This window comes from Anolis sagrei, chromosome 3 (assembly GCF_037176765.1).
Source record: "Anolis sagrei isolate rAnoSag1 chromosome 3, rAnoSag1.mat, whole genome shotgun sequence".
NCBI lineage: Eukaryota > Metazoa > Chordata > Lepidosauria > Squamata > Dactyloidae > Anolis > Anolis sagrei.
Window position 1 is genome coordinate 179689569 of NC_090023.1, and position 18593 is coordinate 179708161.

Sequence of the window (18593 nt, forward strand, 5' to 3'; positions counted from 1 at the left end):
AGGAGCTCACAGATTGCAGCTGTTGCTGTGTTGCACCTAACAAAATTCTATGATCAAAAATCAATGATGGATTTCATTTCTGTGAACAGCTAATCATTCTCAGATCTCTAAAATTTCTGCTTAAATAGGGGAATTACCCTCTCTATGTAATGACATCTGAATTTGGTGTTCCTAATTGTGTGGCTAGGGGTACATTTACATTAACCATTTAGGTTGGTTTCGCTGTGCAGATGATTAGAGTGAAATGTCCGAAACATGTTTGAGGCCAAGAAGGTGATTATGTTTACCATGGAACTTGGCCTAAAGATGCTAGGAGGTTTTTCCCATTTTCCAGAGAGATACCCACCAGTGCTCCAAAAGCATATGAGGTGCATGTGTGTGTGTGTGTGTGTTTGGGGTGCGGGGTGGGGGTGGGGGTGGGGGGGGCAGTGAGAGTTAGCAATGGATATAATAAATTACACTTTTTAGGAGGTCAATTAGCCCAATGCTGCTCAGATTTTTTTTAGCATTTCCCACCCCAACAAAGACTCCAGCATGGAACAGGTGTCTATAATGCACTTCACATTATGCAGAGCTGATTTCACTTGCAATGTGGTTTTGATTTGGAGTTTTCTAATGCACATTATGGGACTTAATTTGGATTTTCCCACAACTTTGCTCAATGCACTTTACTGGCCTTATTTCGCACTGCAGCGCTCTTTGGCAGCCTCTGTTTTGTAGCTGCTGCACTTTAAAGCTGCCTTCCAACTGCATTAAATGGCCAGTGTTTTTGTGCTTTAGGTTGTCACAAAGAGAAAAACTAAGTGGGGAGGTGGAGGAAACCAAATAAAAGGTAATATGCTGACAAAACATCTCATCTCTATGTGATTCTATGGCAGGCCTGCACAACCTGTGGCCCTCCAGAAGTTCGGGACTCCAGCTCCCAGAAGCCCTGGCCAGCTGTCCAATGGTCAGGAATTCTGGGAGTTCAGGTCCAAAACACCTGGAGTGCCACAGGTTGTGCAGGCATGCTCTATGGTATGCTCCCGCTACAAGTCATGAATTCAATAGGATTCACTATTGTTTGTGATTTTCACTAGCTGAAATTAGTCCAGGAGTGGATCAGGGTATACATGGGTTTGTATTCCTTCCTTTTACAATGAAGGCAATAGGAGCAACAGCTTCTCCTTGTTGGGTGTCATCCTAACTGAGCAAACTTCAGGCACAACTGCAAGAAAAGCAATAAGTCCTCCCCAACACAAGAGCTCTGTGTTTTTGTCTTCACACACATACACAACACACACATTTTATTTATTTATTTACTGTATTCATATACCGCCTTTCTCACCCTTGGGGGGATTCAAAGCAGTTTACAACATACTAATAGCAAAAATTCAATGTCAAAATACAGTACACAAGAAATCATACTACCCTATATACTCGAGTATAAGCCGACCCGAATATAAACCGAGTCACTTAATTTTACCACAAAAACTGGGAAAACGGATTGACTCAAGTATAAACCGAGGGTGAGAAATTCAGAAGCTACTGGTACATTTCAAAATGAAAATAGATACCAATAAAATTACATTAATTGAAGCATCAGTAAGTTACATGTTTTTGAATATTTATATAAAATTGTAATTTAGGATAAGACTGCCCTAACCTTCTTCAATGTAAATGTGCTTATGTATCCTTGCAATAATAACAAAGACAGTAAAATAATAAATGGAATAATAATAATAATAATAATAATAGAGTGAAATAATAAATGTAATAATAACACTTGTAAAACAATAAATGTAATAATAATAAAGTAAAATGATAACTATAATAATAACAAATAGAGTAAAATAATAAATGCAATAATAATAATAATAACAACAACAACAACAACAACAACAACAACAGAGTAAAATAATAAATAACCTTGACTCAGGTATAAGCTGAGAAGGACTTTTTCAGCCTAAAACAAGGTTGAAAAACTAGGCTTATACTTGAGTATATACAGTAATTACTATTTATACCAGTAACTATGGACTTAAAATGAATTAAAGCCATTATACATAAGACATACATAAAATTTAAACATTCAGACAAAGCATAAAAATCATCCTAGTATAAAATCATTACAATCCCATGATCCAGAAATTGCATACCATAGCCATTCTGAATTGTCATTGCACTGTTTCTTAGTTATTCTTTGTACTGCATTATTTATTAGCAAAGGTTTGATCCCACAACCATGTCTTTGTTCTCTTTCTAAACGTCAGGAGGGAAGGAACTGATTTAATCTCTCTGGGGAGGGAGTTCCAGAGTCAAAGAGCCATCACTGAGAAGGCCCTGTCTCTTGTCCCTGCCTACTACACTTGCAACGGAGGTAGGACCGAGAGCAGGGCCTCCCTGGATGATCTTAACCTCTGTGATGGTTCATAGAGGGAGATATGTTTGGACAGGTATGCTCTGATAGGTATAGTACAGTTAATTTAAGGTTTTGTTCCCTCTCTCCCCATTGTTCAGTACTAAGCACAATCAAATTTGTGAAAAGATATTTGTTGACAAGATGTATATCTTAAATTTTGCATTAGTCCACACATACATATTCACACTGACAAGTCAAAGTGGCAGCTCAGTAAGAAAGAGAGGCCAGTCTTTGGGTTACTGAAGGACAGAGAAATGTTCCTTCTTTTCTTATTACTCCTGCATCTACCTCTTGAGTATGTTCAGATACTTTAAAAATATCTTAGGTCATTTTATATAATGATGTTTATGTTCCGTTGGAAGAAATACGTGCTTATTGTAAAGAAATCCTGCTTGACATGTGTGCCTTCTTGTACATTTGCTTTCAATTTTCACTCTTAGAGAAGCAATTTCAGCATAGCTTAATGCCCAAAGCACCTACATTTTCTCTTGTTTGTAAGCGGATCAACGATGTACAAAGGCCTTGTTCATTAATGAGTCAATGATTTCATCCGTCTTGGGAAACAACCTATTTGGACATCATGATACTAGAAAGTATATAAGACCTATAATGGTACTGATTGGGTAATTGTGCAACCTTGAGCTAACGAGAACAGTGCTTAGTTCTTCCATATAAAATGAACTTGCCTCTTTTTTCCCCCCTTCATATTCCTCCAGGTCCTTTATGAAAAACATGGTCTTGAATATTGCTTTCCTTGATTAACCTTACTTATACAACTGACACAACATTGTGATCAGTTAGCTGTCTGCTTTCTTCTAACGATTTGTATTCATCTCTATTTTGTGAATATCTCCATATAATCTGGGGGTTTTGGGGAAAGGGTTCAGCTCTAAATCCAACACTATGCAACTTGATTATTACTACTGAATGTTACTTTGGATGGAAACTCTTAAGAGCAGACTGTGCAGGTTTCCCTCACGTCCAGTTTTTCCTTTAAAAAAGATTATATTCTTCCATATGAACCTCTCATATTTTGACATCTTCCTCCTAACTATAAGGCCTAAAATTTCCAGACTAAAAACTGGACATGGCTCCTCTACCTTTAGTGGTTGTGTAAACAAGGAATTACAACCAGTACAGCATATCATGAAGTAAAATAAGAAACTATCTGCACAACTCTCCAATTTGTCATGAATGACTTTTCATGAACTTTAAAGTATAGGTTCTTTTTATTGCAATTTCAAGCATGAGAAGTATATCAGATTACAGAACTTTACACAAAGAATGACATTAGATATACAGTCATACAGATTCTATGCAACTACAGTAGATACACAATTACATTGGCTAACAAACAAACAAAAGGGAATTACATTTTACTCAACATTTATACACATGTACATGCATTCATCCTCATGCACCCAAATATTATTATATCCTTTTCTCCCTCCTTGGAGAAGTACCTGTTAGGCCAGACCCTGCTTTCCTGCAGCCTGCCAATGAACAGTTCCAAAACTTCCATAACGTCAAATCTTCTCTCCCTAAGAATAATGCCAAGGACCAGATTTTTGTTTTCCATACAAATCTGTGACTCCCTGCACAAAATCTAAGACTCCAAAAGCGCACTTCTTCCTCTTCCCTTGAGAAAGAAGCCCCAAATAGTACAGAATCATGCTTTCCCATAACATATCTACCACTCTCTGAATACACCATCTCTGTCCTTCCCATGGAGCAGAGCATGGTGGGTAGAACAGACTCCTCAGGTCTGCCACAATTTGAGCATTATTCGGTTGAGTCTTTTATAGGAATATTCTGCTGATGTAGTCTCAAAGTTGTAAATGAATGATAGACATCTTCCATTCTGGCTTCATCTCGGTTTCCTGGCCAGATGTTGATCTTCTTGATTGGTGTTGACAAACACAAGGCTTGTGGTGGCTTCCTTCTTAACATAAGGAATGTTGTAAACATTTCTTTTAACTTGAAATAATCATTGTCACAGTTCTTATCACAGTTTACTTTTTTGGGTCTCATTAGCAACTTTTAATTACAGTCGAACATGCAGGTAGTTAATCATTGCAGGTCTTAATATTATACTGGTGTTTCCAAAATTATTAACTCCATCCATACATCCCTCCATTCAACTCATTCGTTCCCACATTTCATTATATCAAATCCACATTTTTCAAATCTGCATATTAAATTTTTGTGGCACAATTCTAAACAGACATTCAAGATACAAGAACCTTCTACCAACTCTAGTCTCATTACCCTGATGAGAACAGGAAAGAGAGGTTTGTTTGTGGCTGCACCCAGTCAGTGAAATGCTCTTAATTAGATCGGCGAATTCCCTTTTTTCTTTTAGAAAAAAATTGAAGACCTGGATGTGGGACCGGGCATTTGGACATTCTGGTAGCTAAAGAAAGACCTTGATGATGAGCAGGAATTGACGAAACAGAATGGATTTACGGAACTCTGAGCGCTGAGCATAGTTTACTATTGTGTTAGTGTATTGTTATGTACTGATGATTTTAATTTGTTAATTGTTTAAGTGCTGTTATGTATGTATGTATATTTGATATAGGCATCGAATTGTGCTTTCCTTTGTAAGCCGCCCTGAGTCCCCCCTCGGGGGTGAGAAGGGCGGGGTAAAAGTAACTGAAATAAATAAATAAATTAACCTAGAAAGTTATACTAGCACCTTTCTTGGATGGACTGGTCAAGGGATAAGGCCTTGCATAACATGCAGGATCTTCTATATGTTGTTTCTATTGAAATGTTGAAGGTTTGTAAGCGATGTTAAAGTTTGTAATAGTTTAATTTAATGGTTAACTTTTGTATGCTGTGAATTTTCAGCTCTTGTAAGCGATCTTTTGTTCCAAACTGGGGAAATGTTCGGAGATAAATAATTAAAAAATCTTTGCCCCCTGTTTTTAATGAGATGAAGAGATGTCCTATAAATATTGGGTCTTTCTGGTTCAGGCCACATTGGGCCAGAAGAAGTGAAGGCAATTCTGACTTATTTATTTATTTACTTCATTTGTATACCGCCATTCTCAGCCCTAAGGCGACTCATAGCGGTTGAAGGGTAATTGTTGATCCTAGCAAATGAATTTAGAGTGGACCAGAAAATGTATTTGTACTACCAAGGCATCACAATCACAGTCATCTGCTGTGCATTAAGAGTCATGGTGCTGGTAAGTAGCTGTGAACTCACATCATAGGAATGCTGTGGGATAGGAGCTTCAGTGTGGTAATTTCCTTAAATTTGCATATATTTGGAGCAGATTTTTTGTCCACTTTGCTGTTAGTTTCTTACTAATCAGAATAATGCAGGGAAGGGAACCATGCAGCCCAGATAAATCCAGTGTGACTCTTAAGATTCCTACTGATGTGTCCAACCTCAGCTATTCTTTTAACTGAAACTTCCCTTGGGTTTCAACGTGCCACCCATCCCATTCTAAGTCTTTCTATACTCTTTGTGGTAGAGGCTAAAAACAGTCTCAGCCAAGAGAATCGAGACATCTCTTACAGCCAATCAATCTGGCAGATGTGGTGCTACCCTATGGCTCTGTAGGGTAGCCAAATTCAAGTGGTAGATCCCTTCAGATCGTGGTGCGTGCTCCTGCCAGAAGTAATGGAACAAGTTTCTTTCAGTGTAGAGTACAACCCCCATATATGTGAGACCAGTATTTGCAATTTCATTTATTTATATCTGACATAATATATCCTCCCTAGGCATGTCGTAGAACTTCCAGTGTAACTCTATGGAATGCTTCTGCCAGAAGCCTTTCATTCAATAGGGTTGGCCCATCCCATTCTGTGATTTTTGCTAACTGTGGTAAATCCAGAAACATATTCCCCATAGGTAAGGGAGTTATACTGTATTGAATAATAAAAACCAATCGCTTTCCTGCCAGCGTAAAGGGTAGCAACAAAGATTTTTTTTCTTTTTAAAAAATCTGACTTTCCTTTGTTTCAACTTTCCCCACAAAGTTTTACAGCAGTGAATTTCTTTAATTGTTCAGTCCGTTTCTGTCTTCAGATATTATTAGCAAGATGTGAGGCTCTGGATTTATTACTTTGATGCTGATTACTTTGATACCCTCTTTGATTTCTCAGAAATAAAAAGTGTGAAATACTGCAGTTGCCATGAAGTGATTCAGGGCCATATTTTCACTTGCTTTGAAAATTTGTACATTTTGACTCTTCATCAAGATGATTCAAGATGAAAAGTTCAATTCCTTAAATGAGGTGTTGTTTCAGAATACAAAATTCTGAGATCATTCTATCTATAGCCATGTTTCCATTTCCAAGTTTTGCCTTAAGTTCCAAAGCCATTTATTTTTTCTTTCATAATTTTAATTTTTTTCTTATGATATACAAGACTGCAGGTGGCCACCACCTGATAAGGCTTCATTATTTTATGCAAATGCAATTGTCACCATGGTTCAGTATTAACAACACAGAAAAGAATTGTTGAAACTTTATTACAAAGGTTATGTGTTCTTTTTCTTTTGATTTTAGTTGTGACATTTGTTGCATTTTATAACCTGTTTAAAAAGGAATGGAAAATACTTCATTCTTACTATTCAGTAAAAAGTATTCTAGAAGGGATCGGTCTGACACCTGCCAGGAGCTCACCTGAAATCATCAAAACTTGCCTCCATGTTAATTAGAATTAAAGGCTTTGCCTTCCGCTTTCATTTCCCTTCCCTACCAGTAGGACCAAAGAAATTGCCTTTTTATAACAGTGGCTTTGTGCCTATTTCCTAGTTTGACTGATAGAAAGCCAAGAGCTACACCTTTTCCTTGATACAGAAGCAGCTCTGAGGAATATTTGCACATGTTAATAGTTATTCAATGGACTGATGGGAACCAAATACATCCAAGCATAGAAAGGCAATAAATGTATGGTAGATAGTAGGGCTGGGCAGTTTCATTTCGTAATTTCATAATTCGTTAAAAATTCGTTATTTTTTTTGGTTACGAAGTGATAATGAACCATTCAGGAGCATCTAAAAAACGAAACGAATTTTTCAATTCGTTTCGTAATTTCTTCGTATTTGTTTCGTATTCGTTTCGAAATCATTTTCAAATTGTTTCATTATTATTTCCGCATGTCTGGGGCAAGTTTTATAGCTGTTGTTTGTTTAATCAGTGAAAAAAAATTATAAATATCACACCAACAGTCAACAACAGAGGGAGAGGGAAGCTTCAGAAGTTCCCCCTGTCCCATATGGAGGTTTTTTAGCGTATTGCGCGGTTGCGTCTGCCATTAACGAATCGATTCGTATTCGTTTCGTATTCGTTTCGTATTCGTTTTGTATTCGTTTCATAATTTTACGAAATTTTGTAAATATCGAACTTTTTTAAAGAAAAAATTCAGAATTCTTTTAAATATCGAAACGCAAAAACCCCCCAAAAACGAATCGAGTTTAGAAACAAATTTTTCCGTGGTTGCCCAGTCCTAGTAGATAGGGATGGAAGGAATATTCAAAAATATTTGAAAAGGGGAAAAACCCCTTGATAAAGAGAATCCTGTGGCTCTACACTGGGTAGTTTAGCCAGTGTGATTATGACTGAACCCTAGACCATTATGGCCAGAGAGTACATCTGGTCTACTGGGGCTGTGCACAACTCGCTTCCTCTATGTTGCTGCCACATCTATTTATTTACAGTATTTATATTCTGCCCTTCTCACCCCACAGGGGAGTCAGGGTGGATTACAATGAATACATATATGGCAAACATTCAATGCCAATTTTGACATATTTATTTATTTATTTAGTTATTTCACGCACTTCTACCCCGCCCTTCTCAACCCCCGAGGGGGGACTCAGGTGGCTTACAAAAGGCACAATTCGATGCCAACACAAACAGTAAGATAAAACATATATAAACAGCAATTAAAACAATTAAAACAATCAATTATACATCATAATCAATAAAACCAATCTAGTGCTCAACATTTGCCAGCTCAGAGTCCGTAAATTCATTCCACATTGTCAAATCCTATCAATTCTAGTCGTCAATTGTCCTTTGTCTATCCGCCAGATTACCCAAAAGCCTGGTCCCATATCCATGTTTTTAATTTCCTTCTAAAAGAGAGGAGGGATGTCGATGACCTAATTTCCCCGGGGAGTGAATTCTACAGGTGAGGGCCACCACCGAGAAGGCCCTGCTCCTCATCCCCACCAACCTCACTTGTGATAGAGGTGGGGCCGAGAGCAGGGCCTCCCCAGAAGATCTTAAACTCTGAGGCGGGATGTTGGGGGAGATACGTTCGGACAGATACACTGGGCCAGGACCGTATAGGGTTTTGTAGGTCAAAACCAGCACTCTGAATTGTGCTCGGAACTGGATCGGCAGCCAGTGGAGCTGACATAACAGAGGAGTAGTATGCTCCCTGTATGACGCTCCAGTGAGTAATCTGACTGCCGCCCGTTGTATACATACAACGTATACAGACATACACAGATGCTATTTAACTTTTTCTGGCCACCAGGGGAGCTGTTGCTTTTATCGTTCATCTGCAACACTGATGAAGTCCTTCCGCATTCCCCGCATGCTTTTGCTGGAGTGCTTTTGCTGGAGTCTTTTTTATGGCCTCATAAATTAGTTAATTTAGCCTCCTCACACAAGGTGGTACCTAATTTTCCTACTTGATAGATGCAACTGTCTTTCAGGTTGCAAAGGTCGACAACAGGCTACACAATTGGTTGGAAGCCCACTCCAACCCGGGCTGACTTTGAACTCATAACCTTTTGATCAGAGTGATCTTAATGCAGCTGACACTCAGCCAGTTGCACCACAATCCCGCTGACAACAGAGCTTTGTGCAAGCTCCTGATCATTGCAGGTACCTCTTGTGATATCAAAATAAGCCATCCAAATTAGCACAAAGGAGGGGAGAGTCTTGCCCCTTTCTTTCTGCCCACATGGGTGTCCCATTCTGATGTCAGAAAAAAGTACTAATAAAAAGCAAGAGCACACACAGAGTTCTGTGGATGGCTAAATGTGGCAGAAACAGCAACATGACCATCATCCATCCTTTTTCTTTGTGCTGATTAGCACATGAAAGGGTGATGGCACTAGTATCTCATTCTAGCTATACAATACAATACAAAACAAAACTTTATTACAGTCACTGAACAACACAAAGAGAGGCACAAGTGCCCTGGGAGGGGGAAACCCAGCTCCCCAGTAAAACAGTTATTAAAAAAAACAGATTACAAAACAGTTTAAAATCACAGGTTAGTGTAATGGGTATGGAACTGAGGCGGGAGGGAGACAGATAGGAGGGGTCAAAGCACTGGAGGGGGCACTAAAGGGGATGGAAAGGGCACATTACAAGTCTGGTAGATTTCAGCTGTAACAGATTTCTGTAACTACATTTCCAAGAGGGTGTTGCCTTGTGGGGTTGATCATCATTCATCTAATTTTAAGTGCTGCAGCACAAAACTTAGCAACAGTGTAAGTTATTGTAGTGCTAGACTCCTCAATCTGCTACCCAGACTGTTCCAAAGTCACATAATGCTTCAAAGTTTCCAGCCACCTTCAGAGTCTCTCCCAACTTTGCTTATAGCAGGGCGAACACCCACACAATCCAAACAGGATACTCATTAAAAGTAGCTTCATGGAAACAACCATCTTTCCGGTTTTTTTCTTTTTTGGCTAGTGTAGGTTTTTTTTTTTCTTTTTTGGCTAGTGTAGACAAGCCTGTGGGCAGACAGAGGCTTTGCTGTTCATATTTTATATTGTGCAAAATTACTGTGTGTGGGAAACTTGTGTGAATGGAAATCAGCATTTGCCATGCACAAAATACAATTTTCTTCCTCAAAATAGTATTTCAACATAGAAATATTTTCACAGAAAATGCTGTTTTCTGCACATGCACAAACATATATGAATTTTGCACAGGCTACTTGCCAAAGTATGAATATTTTTCAAAAACAGTAAGAAGAAATTTTCTAGAATCACTTGTATATTTTTCAGGAATGGAATCAGTCATGAACTACATTTCTCATAGTAGAGAAAATGTTTGTCAAGGCGAGTTATCAGACTAGAGTATAGTATACAATAGATTATTTTTCGCATTCCATTATTAATAATCTTTATACTTTTTCTCCTATGTGACAACACAGTTGCTGCCCAAAAATAACATATCCAAAAGAGTTTGGGGAAATTTTCTTTGCAGAAAAATTGATACAGTTTTATGCATAAAAATTAAAGCTTTCACACATTTTTTTCTCACAGAATATATTGTTTTCTGGAACTCTTCAAAAAACAAGAGGTTTTGCTAAAAAAATTGCAGTTTTGAAAAAAAAATCATACATATTTCTTCACTGAATAGTTTTAGACACTTTGGAAGATGTGAATACTTGACAAAAATTGTGCAAAATCCTTGTCTCTCTAATACACAAATAACAGCAAATAGTCTTTCCACTCTATTCTACATTGGGTAGGTTAAAGAAAACAGTTGGTTAATACATGATCTCACAGCATACAACAGCATATGTCCAGTAATGTGGACAAAATTGCCTAGATGTCCTTCTTCAAGACAAGACAGATGGAAGTATTCTTGATGTGGTTCTTTTTCATCTGTCAATGTATTCCTGCTCCTTCAGTATCCATAGATTAACTCTGGTCTTTTACTGTGACAAAGACTACTTTTTAGTGAAGTAGTGAACATGCACACAGACTAGGGAATGTAAACTAAAATACTTATACTTTTTTCCTAGCAAGGATCCCAGCAGTTTGAGATTCAGAAATATATAAGGATTGCATAGGACTGAGGTGGTAATTACACAACCCTTCACATGTTGAACTACAACTCCCAATATTCTTCTCCACTGGCTGAGCTGCTTGGAACTGCTAGCACATTAGGCATGCCACCAAAATCCCAACCCAGGCATGAAACAATCTTTCTCAATTTTGTGGTGTCCAAAGATTTTGGACCACTTCCCATTGGCCATCAGCCTTGGCCACCCTCACTGGGACTATTGGGAGGAATTTGCCAAATCCCTTGGAAGACATGAGACTAGACAAGACTGGTATATTATTTACTTTTAATATGGTTCATTTGCTTTCTATATTGTTCAGAACGATTGTGTTGGAAAATCATGTTTACTTCAGTAAATCTCCATTGCAATCTAATTATTTCCCCCTTTCCTTCCAACACATAAAAAAGCTAATTATATTATTGGGAGGTTTTATTGTATTGTTTGAAAACTACTCAAGAAATATCAATTAGTACTGAAGAAATATCAACTGGGATATCTACTAATGATGAGAACTGGACCCAACTGTTCTCTCCCTGGTCCAGTTTCTGCCAGCCCATCTTTCCTTCAAATTCACTTGGTTAATTGAATAGCAGCTGGTTAGACTATAGTGATATTTCTCCCTTAGTAAAAGTTTCTCACATAGCTTGTAACTTGGACTAAGAGCATTTGTGAACTTTTGAACCAGTCCCTGCAGCTCTCCCTTTATCCATTGTGTGAACAATTAAGTTATGCTTATCTACATGTAAATATTACTTGCAAGTTTCTGTTCTCTGTTAAAGAGAAAGTAGCATACTGGGATTTTTTTTCTTTTTCCTTGCCAGTTGGCAATTTTGCTTAGCAGTGGGCAGGTATCAGAACATTTTCAGTAGCAGTGATAGCAAAGTCCTCTGAATCCAGGTCTGGAAATTTGCTTCATGTGCTGGGCAATGGATACTTGCAATGACAAGTATGTACAAAGTAAGCTACAATTTCCTATTTTCTCTAGATTAAATTAAAATCTGAACTGGTTAAAGTTCCAGTTTCTGCCCTATATTAAAACTATTCAAAGGTGAGAATACTTCCCAGAAAAAAAGCTCTACCCCAATATCCTTATTCCATAGATGCATATTTGAATTGTTTCAGAAATTAAGCAAGCAACTTTCCAATTTCTAAGAGTGGGGTTAGCTTGGTGAGGAACATGGATATGAAGTAAAAATAAATCTGAAATGACAAAAAAGTGTCTTACATGCTGACAATAATACCATCAGAAGAGACTATGAAGCAAGCTAAACAAATCCCATAATCCTGCTTTTACCAGACTTTCAGATGCCAGACAATGAAAGGATGCGACAGTTTCAAGCAATGGAAGGATGCAAATCATTTCTTAATGCATACTTTAATCATGGAATAATGCACTGTATATACTAATGTATAAGTCAATCTCATGTATAAGGGAAAGGTAGATTTGGGGTCCAAAATTATGGATTTTGATATGACCCATGGATAGGCTGAAGATCAATCTGTGGAGAGAGGAAAGTGCCACTACTACCTAAATGGGCCAGCTGCCCTGGGTTGGTGCCGGCATCATTTTCCTACCCAGGCATTCAAAAGTGCCATTCACCAATCTATAATCATCATCATCATCATCATCATCATCATCATCATCATCATCATTTGCATGGAAGCAGATGAACCAATAGATCACATCCTCAGCTGCTGCAAGAAGATTGCATAGACAGACTACAAGCAGAGGCATAACACCATTGCTCAGATGATTCATTGGAACTTGTGCCACAAATACCATCTGCCTGCAACAAAGAACTGGTGGGATCACAAGCCTGAAAAAGTTACAGAAAATGAACATGTCACACTATTCTGGGACTTCCAAATTCATACTGACAGTTTTGAAGCACAATACTTCTGACCTCACGATCATGTTAAAAAACAAAATATGGATCGTCAATGTTTCAATCCCAGGTGACAGCAGGATTGAAGAGAAACAACTGGAAAAGCTGACACGATATGAAGATTTAAAGATCGAACTGCAAAGACTCTAGCACAAGCCAGTCAAGGTGGTCCCAGTGGTGATTGGCACACTGGGTACAGTGCCTAAAGACCTTGGCCTGCACTTAAACACAATCGGCACTGATAAAACTACCATCTGCCAGGTGCAGAAGGCCACCTTACTGGGATCTGCATGCATTATTCGCCGATATATCACACAGTCCTAGACACTTGGGAAATGTCTGATGTGTGATCCAATACAACAGCCAGCAGAGTGATCTTGTCTGCTGTGGATCCATCTTGTTGTGTTTCAAATAACAACAACAACAACAAAAACAACTTTATTTAGAGGTTCCCAGAAGACATCACGGCTCTGTTTCACCATTGCCTCACCACCAGTTACTTTCAGTGGGACAATGAATTCTACGAACAGAAAGATGGAGTAGCTATGGGGAGCCCTCTCAGCCCAGTCATAGCTAACTTCTACATGGAACACTTTGAAGAACAAGCCCTGGAGACAGCAACCAAAAAGCCCACAATATGGTTCAGATATGTGGATGACACCTTCACCATTTGGAGCCATGGAGAAGAAGAACTCAACAGGTTCCTGGACCATCTTAACAGCATCCACCCAAACATCCAGTTCACCATGGAAAAAGAAAATGAAGGAAGACTGCCTTTTCTAGATGTCCTAGTCATCCGCAAACCAGATCAACAATTGGGTCACACCGTTTACAGAAAACCCACACACACAGATAGATATCTACATAAAAACTCCAACCATCACCCAAGTCAAAAAAGAAGCACCATTAAAGCCTTGGCAGACCGTGCAAAAAGAATCTGTGAACCCCACCTCCTCCAAGATGAACTGAACCACCTCAACTGGGCTCTCCAGGCCAATGGATACTCCACCTCAGACATCAGAAGAGCTGCAAGACCAAGAACAAGCCACGAGAGTAAAGACGAAGATCCACCCAGAGGAAAAGTGTTCCTGCCATACATCAAGGGAACCACTGACCGCATAGGGAAGCTGATGAGGAAACACAACATACAAACAATCTACAAACCCACCAAGAAAATCCAACAAATGCTACGTTCAGCAAAGGACAAGAGGGATCCTCTCACCTCTGCAGGAGTCTACCGTATACCATGCAGCTGTGGACAAGTCTACATAGGGACCACCAAACGCAGCGCCCAGACACGCATCAAGGAACATGAAAGGCACTGCAGACTCCTTCAACCAGAGAAGTCAGCCATAGCAGAGCACCTGATGAACCAGCCTGGACACAGCATATTATTTGAGAACACAGAAATGCTGGACCACACCAACAACCACCATGTCAGACTACACAGAGAAGCCATTGAAATCCACAAGCATGTGGACAATTTCAACAGAAAGGAAGAGACCATGAAAATGAACAAAATCTGGCTACCAGTATTAAAAAACTCTAAAATTATAACAGCTAAACAACAGAGAGGAAAAAACCAGGCACAGATTAACACCTCCCAGCAACAGATTTTCCCAGGCGCAGGCAGGCCTTCAAATGCTAATGAAGGTGATCAGCTGAACATTCACACCTAACTGCAGCAGGGAAGAGCTCCTTGCCCCACCCCAGCCATTCCACAGATATATATAAACCCATTGTCCTAATTCCAACAGACCTCTACCTCTGAGGATACTTGCCATAGATGCAGGCGAAACGTCAGGAGAAATGCCTCTAGAACATGGCTCTATAGCCCGAAAAAACCCACAAGAACCTAACAACTTTATTCTTATACCACTCCACCAACTCCCTGAATGGACTCAGGGCAGCTTACAAGGGTAAAGCACAAAATACAGATTAAAACCCCACACAATAAAAATAATGACATCAAATAACACCAATCACAATACACAAATTAAAAACAGTATCATGGCTGAAAGATTAAGTTCTACTTTTGATAAAAGTTAAACTATGGCACTAATTCTTATAAAAATGAATTATCCCCTCCTTGGAATAGAGTGACAATAGGCAAGAGTGTAATCTATCCTGCAAGGATCTAAAAGAAGCTCCAAACATTCTGCTGTGCTGCTCGTCCTTTTAAATGCCTGGGCAGGAAAATGGTGGCAGTGACAGCTTCTTGGTGCTTCCCTTAAAGGTGTACCAATTGAATAGAGAGGGTCTGTGCTTCTGTGTTATCCTGGGATGAACTAGGTTCTCACTATTTGCTATTCTACTCAGAAAAGGAGATGGCTTTACTTTTCCGTGACCCATGGGTGAATTCATCTGGGTTTTTAATGGATTATTTGACTAACATTTCTATACTTACATATGAATATATACAGTACCTAAGATGTCCTTGGAGTAATGGCTTCCCCACAGTGGCCAATGTGGACCTCAGTTATTTTATTCGGCAGTGTCCCTGGAACTATAATACATTGAACTTCTTCCATGTAGAGATTGTACAAGCACATTGCTCTCAGGCCAGTGCAAGCTGCTGTTTTTGCTGTAGCAATAAAATATGATTTTAAAATAAATAAATGAATAAATAGAGTGGATGTGGAAAAGTCCTCTGATACCCATATTTTGAAAGCCTCCTGAAACTATTTATTCTACCCAAGAATAATATTTTTGTTTATTTATCCTCTTTCCAATTGCTCCAGTTCATAGCATAATGCTAAAAATGGATTTTAACTTTGATTTTTAAGTGCTGTTTGTGTTTCATTCTGTCTTAATGAATACTAATCCTTTTATGTCAAACCACTTTGACATAAAGTGGAATATAAATAATAATAATAATAAGAAGAAGAAGACTCTGACGCAAGCCAGTAAAGGTGGTCCCGTGGTGATCAGCACACTGAGTGCAGTGCCTAAAGACATTGGCCTGCACTTAAATACAATCAGCGCTCCACCTTACTGGGATCTGCATGCATTATTCGCAGATACATCACACAGTCCTAGACACTTGGGAAGTGTCCGACATGTGATCCAATACAACAGCCAGCAGAGTGATCTTGTCTGCTGTGGACTCATCTTGTTGTGTTTCAATTATTATTATTATTATTATTATTATTATTAAAGTCCTAGATGCTTGGGAAGTGTTCGACTTGTGATTTTGTGATACGAAATCCAGCATATAGATCTCATTTGCTGTGACATACTGTGTTTTGTGTGAGAATAATAATAATATTGAATGCTAATCAAGGTGATCAGGTGACACATTCACACCTAGCCCCAGCAGACAAAAGTCCTTTGTCTCACCCTGGTCATTCCACAGATATATAAACCCATTTTTCCTACTCCCAACAGACCTCACTACCTCTGAGGATGCTTGCCATAGATGCAGACTAAACGTCAGGAGAACAATTGCCTCCAGAACATGGCCATATAGCCCGGAAAAACCTACAACAACCCAATAATAATAATGCTCCATAGTCAAGAAGAAAGATGCACATTCCCTTAGCAAAAGAAGATTTGGCATTTTGAGTTATGTATTTTGGAACTTTCCTTCCATATCAGCATATTGCAGAATCAATTAGGTTCCAAACCTGGAATCATTGTTGGTATAGTTGAGCTCCATTTTTACACATTTTAACAAGATTAGCAATAGAGACAAATTCCTTTGAAATAGATGAAAGTTGGCAGATGGACAAAGTATCTTGGAGAAGTCATCTACCATATGAAATTGGTGTTCACACAGCTTTTACTAGCTGATCAAAGGCTTGATTTCCATTATGACCTACAGCTCATCTCAGCCTCGAGGGTATTTCAAACTCCATCTGCCTTTAAGGCAAAATCGAAAACGTCAGAGATTTGGTGGCCTGATTTGTACCTGCAGGCAAATACATATTCAACAGAAAAAGGCATCACATTTTCCCTCCTTGAGTTATATAGAGTGAAGTGCTTCAAAAATCAGAAAAAGTAGCATTTTCATGGTCAAATACCATTTAAAGAGCAGTTAGGGTCAATATTCATTTTTCCCCACAATAATTTCTATTAGGAAAATGCCCTGGTTATTTTTTAAGTGAACCAGTGCCATAGTCTCTGCACTCATTCCAAATGTTATTAGTTGGCTCACATCACAGTTGAAAAGTAATCAATCACTAGTGGGTCCTTGGTACCTGCTTGAGTTTGGTTCTAGATTCAAAATCAGTGGATGCTCTAGTCCCATTATAGACCATGCCCTTATAGAAAATGGCAAACTCAAGCTTTGCTTTAGGGATTTTCTATAGAAATAAAAATGTAATGTTCATTTGTGGGATTAACATAACTCAAAAACCACTAGATGAATTGACACCAAATTTGGACACAATACACATATCAGGCCAATGAGTGACTATCACTCATAAAAACTCTGAAATACACAGCGGAAGGGACTTAAAAAGCCAAAATAAACAAAAAATACATTACACTTAGGCAATCCCTCATACTCCGAGGATGATGGTCCTCCAAGGTCGGTGTTCTGTCAGTGGGTCTGTAGGTGACTGTGGAGCCCAATTCTTGATCTGCATCTTCTCCCGCAGTGAGGGCATTGGTTTCAACGCATGCACAAAACCACATGTATATACACAAACACACATCTATACATATATACACAAACATATATACACACAAAACATATATACACTGACTGGGCCACAGCAATGCGTGGCAGGGGATGGCTAGTAAAAATATTTTCAAGTTGTTATATTCATGAGTGAGTAATCTGTTGATACAGAGGGCCAACTGCATATCTCTATCAAAGCTCTAAAAATTTTGATTTTTGCTCTGATCAATAAATTGTTTAAGATACATGTGATTTTTCTTTTCTTTTTGCAATTAGTAAGGTCATGGTGTTACTCTGTAAATTTTCTATCAATAAAACATCTTAAAGTAACATCAGTATCAAAGATGCTGTCCTGTTTAAATGGCATACTAAACAGGACTACCAAGAAATAAGTCTGTTTGACTTACTTCAATGGAGCTTTCACCCCCATCAAAGTACCCCAATCAAAGATATCAGTGTTCTTCTGAGATTGGCATCACCCCCAAAATATCTCCTTTGGGGCATTACTGGGGGGGGGGGTTACCTCTCTCCTATTGGGTTAAGAGGCTCGGGAGGGAGGTTCCCAGGGATGGTCTTCCAATAATGACTGGCTGGGATGGCAAATCATCACTTAGAGTGCCCTTGGGGTCAGGTGCTTTGCCCAGTGGTTGGCTTGGCAGGTAGTCAGAGAACAATACCTGACCTCACACCATTGCACATGTCGCAGTGCTCCCCCCACCAATTACTTACTTAGTTCAGTTACCAGTTTTTAATAGGTCAATCAATGGCCCATTATTTATCCATATCTCTGTGTCTTGTCTCTTATTTTGCAGTGGGGATTCAAACTCACATATTAGAATAAATATTTCCTCTTACTTTAACCAAAAGGGCAAACAATAAATGTAAAGGATAAAGGTGAAC